The sequence below is a fragment of the Hyla sarda genome, chromosome 8 (genome assembly GCF_029499605.1).
Source record: "Hyla sarda isolate aHylSar1 chromosome 8, aHylSar1.hap1, whole genome shotgun sequence".
In the NCBI taxonomy this organism is placed as follows: domain Eukaryota; kingdom Metazoa; phylum Chordata; class Amphibia; order Anura; family Hylidae; genus Hyla; species Hyla sarda.
In genome coordinates this window covers 211633374-211642202 of record NC_079196.1, presented here as the reverse complement: position 1 = coordinate 211642202, position 8829 = coordinate 211633374, and positions in this window count along the sequence as shown.

Sequence of the window (8829 nt, the reverse complement as noted above, 5' to 3'; positions counted from 1 at the left end):
GCCGCGCCCCCTCCCATAGATTTGTATTGATGGGGGCGGGCCGTGACGCCTCGAGGGGCGGAGCCGTGACGTAACGATGCTTCGGCCCCTGTATTGCCCGTCATTACGTGCAGAGCGAACTCGCTCTGTGCTGTAATGATAGCGGGGTGCTGCAGCGGCGATCCCCGGGGTCCCCAGCAGCTTTGGATAGGGGATAAGATGCCAGGGGCGTAGTACCCCTTTAAAGCTACATAGATATGGGATTCTTATCATATTCTGACAGTTTTGCTTGGATATTTTGTGTTATTCCACACTCTTGCTGCTGCTTTATATAACTCTTTTTGTTTCTTGTTAAAATGAATGTTTTATTGAAAAAAAATGATAAACAGTTTATAAAAAAATAAAAATAAAAATAAAAAGAATCGCATATTAGGAGGTATAAACACCCATCTCTGTCTCTTAGTAGACACAATTGTGGTGTCCCGGTACCGCATCCTATACGGTACCTGTATATAGGTCCCCATAGCCAGAGTCCCTAGGACGTCGGAGTCCTTCTTATTTAGTCCACCCCTTGTCACCTCTCATCTAGATATTAGTTATCTTACAGTTTACTCAGGATTTCTATAGATATAATTGTACAAATGTATATAAGTGGTTAATTACCTGTACGGAGCATAGCAGGACCTGCGGGTCATGTGATCAGATAAACTCTATGGTTTTTGCTTAAGGACCTTTGGAGGTCCCTGTGACGTATTGCGCCCACAATTCCTTGTAACAGTGAGTGACAGATATTCGGACCAATTAAAACGGCCCTGCCCATATAAGGGAGTGGCGGCCATAGCTCGCTCTCTTGTTCCCGGGCTTTGATGAGAGAAGGATCTGCGCTGCTGACATCAGTGAGTTAGGCCCGAGCCTTGCGGCGATGGCTGATCATTACCAAAGCGTGAGTGTATCAATCCCTAAGCACTCTGCAATGTCACCGGACCTTATCTATCCCCTAAATCCGGACGGATCTTTGCAAATTATCCTGAATTCAGAGACTTATAGCAAAAGTCAAGGTCCGCAACAACTGCCAGTCACTGAAGTGTATAGAGACTGTATTGATGAGACTGTTACTGTTCATTGGATGTACCGCAAGCCTTTAAGTAAAGTTTATCCAAGTTCAAGTTCAGCTACCTTGTGGACCTTCAGTCATTTTATGCATGCACCTATCGTTACTGGGAAGGGCGGCGATAGGCCGGAGAATTACCTCAGCATACTAGCCCTCAGCCTGGCGTCACAAACTATAGGGTTAACCTTAACCCCTGATATACCAAAGCAAAACCTTGACTACACTACCCCTACCCCAGAGGCTTACCACACAATATATTTTGTTTCCACATTACCTAATACAAATCATAAATTCATTATATTAAAGCTCATTATCATTACACTAGACACCTGCATAACACATCCCTAAATCATTTTCAGGAAACTGATTTCCCTGATTATATAATTGGCCATCAATATCAGGCGGGTGAGGTGCCGAAACCCAGCATCAGTGCCAATTACCTGCTGCACCTGGACGTACACAGCGAACAAAGACAGAAACCCATTTCATAATGGGAGCTGAGTTGCAGTAACATGGCCGCTAATCAATGAACTCAGGGCCTCTGGCTCCGTTTTCCTGTGTACATCCCAAAGGAGCGGCAATGGTTGGGGGTGAGTGGCTGGGTGTCAGTAATCCACCATTCAGATATTGATGGCCTATCCTAAGGATAGCCAATGACTCACTAAGTCCTTGAAAAAGGATGTACTATTGTCAAAGACCGACCAGGGGACAGGGGATAAACAGAAGAACCAACAGGAGAGCCAAAACACTAAACTGAACAGGTAAGTTACTGAGAACTATCACTACAACTATCAAGTACAAATACAAAGGAAAAAGATGAGATCAACCAAACAGGATATAAATACAGGACACTGTTCACACTGGGACATGGAACATACAAACTGGACTCCTCAATCCCCTATAGGAGTAGCCATTAATAATAAAGCCAAATAGGCTACTGGCCAGCGAACACACTCCACCGTGTGGACAAAATGCTGACCCAGTAGGAAACAGAAATATAATTCATGAAACACTAGACTAAACCCGGATGAGTCTGAATAGACTCCAGGATACCAAACAGGAATATAACATACAGGGCACAGGTAACAAGCAAGACTCAGGCATAGAGTGAACACCGACAAAGCTGAACAGAAATAATCCTAAAACCGACTAATGTAACACAGACTAAAATACAAGAAGCATGCTATGTAACTATGTAACTCAATAACCACCACCAGAATGCAAGAGAACTCTGCCAAAATAACTCCACCCGAGTTCTCATTCGCTCAGAGCATTAACCATTCACAATCCAAGTGGAATAGCAAACTGCTCTGAACAAACAAGTGTGTGAATACACACCTAAACAAAAAAATAAATAAACTGACATTACAACTATATATGAATGCAATGCGTTTCAAGGCAGTTCCAGCCTGGAACGGCCTTGAAACGCGTTGAGTGTATTTAATAAAAGTATTGATCTTACGTCATCTTGAAGTCCTCCATGACTGTTCGTTTGGCAGCATGACTGAAGCTTCCTTTCTCCTTCTCTTAGCTTGTATACTCTGTGGGAAGAGGAATATCTCCGTGCAGAGATTCAGTAGCGTGGATGAGCCCTCGGAGAGGAAGAATGGACGATGCACAGCAATGCTCAGATTTCAGGCCGTGCATCCTCCAGTCTCCTTCAACATCCTAGAGCTTCCGCAAACCATCGGTCAGAGAGGAGAAGGAGAGGAGGACTCATTGCACGGAACCTGCAGAGGTCACATAGCAGGTCATGACCAGAAAGCTGTGTCTGCAGACAGGGCCGGCCTTGGGTGTTCAGGCGCCCTGTGCGAGCTAACCTTGTGGTGCCCCCCCCCCCCCCCATTACCCCATAAACATACACAAAGAGGAAAAAAATCTTTGTAACAAATATTTTCACCAGTCCCCCTTAAGCAGACTCAGACCCCCCGAGACACCAGTCCCATGTTCTTATTACTCAGTCCCCTGTAACCCATAATCAGACCATCTCCCCCCCTTCACCCCTTAATCAGACCCTCCCACTTCACCAGTCCCCCTTAATCAGACAGGTTGGCAGTATAAGTCCCTGCACATTAGGTGTGCAGTACAGTTTCCCCACATTAGATGTGCAGTACAGTTCCCTCACATTAGGTGTGCAGTACAGTTCCCCCACATTAGATGTGCAGTACAGTTCCCCCACATTAGATGTGCAGTACAGTTCCCCCACATTAGATGTGCAGTACAGTTCCCCCACATTAGATGTGCAGTACAGTTCCCCCACATTAGATGTGCAGTACAGTTCCCCCACATTAGGTTGGCAGTACAGCTCCCCCACATTAGGTTGCAGTACAGTTCCCCCACATTAGGTTGCAGTACAGTTCCCCCACATTAGGTTGCAGTACAGTTCCCCCACATTAGGTTGCAGTACAGTTCCCCCACATTAGGTTGCAGTGCAGTTCCCCCACATTAGGTTGCAGTACAGTTCCCCCACATTAGGTTGCAGTACAGTTCCCCCACATTAGGTTGCAGTACAGTTCCCCCACATTAGGTTGCAGTACAGTTCCCCCACATTAGGTTGCAGTACAGTTCCCCCACATTAGGTGCAGTACAGTTCCCCCACATTAGGTGCAGTACAGTTCCCCCACATTAGGTGCAGTACAGTTCCCCCACATCAGGCGCAGTATAGTTCTCCCCATTAGGTACAGTATAGTTCCCCCACATTAGGTTTTAGTTCCCCCACATTAGGTGCAGTATAGTTCCTTACATTAGGTGCAGTACAGTTCCCCTACAGACATACAGCCTTCAGCCATATAGTGTATGGCTGGAGGCTGTATGCCTGTTTACTGCCCCACTTCAGTGTTCCGACTCCGGGGTCACGATCTTCTGCTATGGCCTATGGGCCATAGCAGTAGGTCCCGGGACCGGGGAGCGGAGGTCAGAACACTGAAGATGATGTGCCGCTGGTCACTTACCATGTGAGCACGTCCTCCTCGATGCTCTGCTCGGTTCTGCTTTTCTCCTATGGGCGCGCGCACGCACGGGACGCCAGTGACGTCCCTGCGTGTGCTACCTCCCGGCGGCCCCTGCGTTTTTAAAGTTAACGCGGGGGCCGCCACAGAGAGATAAAGATTTTTCGGGACACAGGGATGTCCAGAAGGTGACGGGGGCTGCGAGCTGTGTCGGCCGCCCGGCACCCTGTTGCTATGGTGCCCTGTGCGGCCGCACAGGTCGCACACCCCAAAGGCCGGCCCTGTCTGCAGAGCTGCTGTGCTTCCTCCTCTCAGCTGTATTCTAAGGGTTCGCTCACATGGCCGCCATGCTTTGATAAAGGAAGTTTCGTCGCTGAATTATTTGGAAGATTGACAATGCAGGTGACAATGATGACAACGATACTTACCTTGTCCCGATCCGTGCAGTCGTTCTTCGGTAATCTTCTCTGATTTCTTCAGCTCTGGGCCCGGCTTGGAGCATGGGCGGAGCTTGGTGATGTCACCGCTGCTGTTCTCTGCTGGGTCCCGCTGCTAGAGAACAGCAGCGGTGATGTCATTAAGCTCCGCCCATGCTCCAAGCCAGGCCCGGAGCAGAAGAACCCGAATAACCGAATAACGACTGCATGGAACGGGACAAGGTAAGTACCGTTGTCATCAGTGTCACCTGCACTACCTGTCGGTACCGACAGGTTAGTGCAGGTGACGCTGGTGACAGATTTCCTTTAATAATGAGAATTGTTCTTTTTCTACCTGAGCCCCTACCCTCAAAAATGTCGTCATTCACGTCAGTGATCCCGCTGGCCAGCTGGATCACAAGCAGCACTGCGCTGGTGCCGGCCACTGCCTGTTAATAGGGTGGTACACAGGGGGCAGTGTGAGCTCCTCTTCTTTCCCTGTATCCTCTAGAGCGCGCACTCAGGGTGAGGAGATGATTAGGCACAGCTGCCAGTTACCTGTCATCTGTGGTGACCCACGGTGATGGCGGGACCATGAGGTGTAGCGGTGTAGGAGGGTGGGGCAAGATGGTGCTAACCCCAGGGGCAAGATGGTATTAACCCCAGGGGCAAGGTGTTATTAACCTCTAATGTTCGTGACGCCAGAGTGGTTTTTGGGTATTGGGAACCACCCAAACGATATCTCCGCTATCCCGATCACCAGGCAGTGAAATGAGAGTCCACGACCAGGTTATGGTTTAACGGAGGCTTTACTGAGGTCAGACAGTTGTTATAGTCTGTACAGCTCGGCCAGATTCCCAGAGAGTAGACCAGTAACACAGAAAGGGCCCTGCAGCTTGCTGGGACTTGTAGTTATTGTAATAGACTTTAGTTCAGCCACGCAGACTAGAATAGACTTGATCAGTGTCTTGGCTTTAGTAGAGACAGCAGACATAGATGAGATGACTTACTGACAATGTGGCTGGTGTGCAGGCTTTATGGCCTCCAGGTGGACTGGACGCAGGATCTGTGATGTCTGTGCTTTGCTGACCTCAGCAGAAAGAGAGAGAATTCTAATGGCCGCCCCCTTAAATAGAAGGGGGCTGAGCCAAAGCCCATTGGTCAAGCTGCAGGTCATGTGTTAAAGGGGTACTCCAGCGCTAAGACATCTTATCCCCTATCCAAAGGATAGGGGATAAGATGCCTGATCACGGGGGTCCCGCCGCTGGGGACCCCCGTGATCTTGCATGCAGCACCAGTCCCCGGAGCTTGTAATCAGTCCCCGGGGGCGGGACCGTGACATCACAATGCTCCGCCCCCGGGATCGCCAGTAATCAGACCCGGAGCGAACAAGCACCAGGGACTGATTATAACTGGGTTCTGCGTGCAAGATCACGGGCGTCCCCAGCGGCGGGACCCCCGCGATCAGGCATCTTATCCTCTATCCTTTGGATAGGGGATAAGATGTCTTAGCGCCGGAGTACCCCTTTAAAGGGGTACTCACGTGGAAAACTTTTTTTTATATATCAACTGGCTCCAGAAAGTTAAACAGATTTGTAAATTACTTCTATTAAAAAATCTTAATCCTTTCAGTACTTATGAGCTTCTGAAGTTAAGGTTGTTCTTTTCTGTCTAAGTCCTCTCTTATGACACCTGTATCGGGAACCGCCCAGTTTAGAAGTAAATCCCCATAGCAAACCTCTTCTAAACTGGGCGTTTCCCGAGACAGGTGTCATCAGAGAGCACTTAGAAAGAAAAGAACAACCTTAACTTCAGAAGCTCATAAGTACTGAAAGGATTAAGATTTTTTTAATAGAAGTAATTTACAAATCTGTTTAACTTTCTGGAGCCAGTTGATATATATAAAAAAGTTTTTTCCTGGAATACCCCTTTAAGCTGTTGTGGCTACTCAGAACTACTACCCTAATTATCTCAATAATATCTTGGACCTATGGCCACCACGTACTAGATGCCCAATATTAAACCCATGTTGCATTTTTCTTGGTGTTTTTTTTCATACCATAGAAGTCCATGGAAGCAAAAAAAAAATAAATAAATAAAAAAATAAAAAAAACATGCAGTGGCCAGATATTCGCCAAACCCACTTAGTGTTTTGTCCCTCTTCATTGGCTTTTTTGGCGCTTGGCATTTTTTCTCTCCCATAGAATTCTATGGTGAGAATAAAACACCAAGAAAAAATTCAATGTGGGTTAAACATAAGTCCCCCACAAAACTTCAATAGAAATAATGAATAATGAATCACATGACTTGTAATGATTAAAGTGCAGGGGAAAAAATATGCCACAGAAAAAGAACTCCAAGACAACTTTTTTTAGCCATCTTGTAAGTGGCATTTTTTTTTTTTTTACATAACAAAAACACCAAAAATGTAATTGCGTGGAAGCGTTGCCTCATTGCAGTGCCTTTCGTTAAGACGGAGCCCAAGTTCAAGTTGACCTTGAAAACTGCAAATAGAGTCTACCGAAGCTAGAGCGCCCCCTTCTCCACTGTGACAGGCTCTATTTTGTATAGACCAATGATACATATTTTAACTTTTTTTTTTTTTTATAAACTTCTATTTTTCCATTACAAAAATCATACAAAAACATATAAAAAAATAGAAAAAAAAATAGAAAAAAATAAAACACATGATTTGATTTTATTCTTAGTTGTTTTTTTAAGCCCAGGTCCTAACGCATAGTTTTTTTTATTTTTATTTATATAGAATATATATATATATATATATATATATATAAAACACTTGACACTTGATTATTAAATTCAGTATTCAATTATTAAATATAGTTACTAATATGGCCATGCTAGGGTTGCCACCTGGGCGGTATTTTACTGGCATTTTGGCCACCCTGACGGTATTTTTTTTAATTAAAAATACCGGAAATGCAATGGCTGGTATTTATCCAACCAATCCTCCAACTCCCGGAATGTTGCACCATAACCTATACCAGTGTTTCCCAATCAGAGTGCCTCCAGCTGTTCAAAACTACAACTCTTAGCATGCCCGGACAGCCGTTGGCTGTCCGGGCATGCTGAGAGTTGTAGTTTTGCAACAGCTGGATGCACCCCTGGTTGGGAAACACTGACCTATACTATATACTACTATATAGTCTAACATGCTGGGAGTTGTAGTTTTGAAATAGCTGGAGGCACACTGATTGGGAAACACTGACCTATACTATATAATACTATATAGTCCAACATGCTGGGAGTTGTAGTTTTGCATCAGCTGGAGGCACCCCTGGTTGGGAAACACTGACCTATACTATATACTACTATATAGTCCGACATGCTGGGAGTTGTAGTTTTGAAATAGCTGGATGCACCCCTGGTTGGGAAACACTGACCTATACTATATACTACTATATAGTCTAACATGCTGGGAGTTGTAGTTTTGAAATAGCTGGAGGCACACTGATTGGGAAACACTGACCTATACTATATACTACTATATAGTCCGACATGCTGGGAGTTGTAGTTTTGCAACAGCTGGAGGCACCCCTGGTTGGGAAACACTGACCTATACTATATACTACTATGGTATATAGCACAAAATGCTGGGAGTTGTTGTTTTCGTTTGGGGCAGCTGCTGAGCCACAGGCTGTATCAGGGCATGCTGAGAGTTGTAGTTAGTAAGTAACTGCAACTCCAGAATTTAATTAAAAATAGGTCATCAAAAAGTCCCATCAAAACAAAAATGGTGTTAAAAACTACAGATCGGGGTGCAAAAAAATGACCCCTCATACAGGCCCCATATAAGGAGAAATAAATAAGTTATAGGGGCTAGAATAAGAAAAAATGTTCCTCCATTATGTGTATCCTGTGATGTCACGCATATATAATTAAGCAAATTAGCATGGCCGGTATGTTTTGTTTTTTTTGCAAGAAAGGTGGCAACTAGAGACTAGAGATGAGCGAACTTACAGTAAATTCGATTCCTCACGAACTTCTCGGCTCGGCAGTTGATGACTTATCCGGCATAAATTAGTTCAGCCTTCAGGTGCTCCGGTGGGCTGGAAAAGGTGGATACAGTCCTAGGAAAGAGTCTCCTGTATCCACCTTTTCCAGCCCACGGGAGCACCTGAAAGCTGAACTTATTTATGCAGGAAAAGTCATCAACTGCCGAGCCGAGAAGTTTGTGACGAATCAAATTTACTGTAAGTTTGCTCATCTCTAGTGGCAACCCTAGGCCAGGCCCTTGTATGGGCATTAAAGTAGGGGGAGATTTATCAAAACCTGTCCAGAGGAAAAGTTGCCCAGTTGCCCATAGCAACCAATCAGATTGCTTCTTTCATTTTGTAGGGGCCTTGTTGAAAAT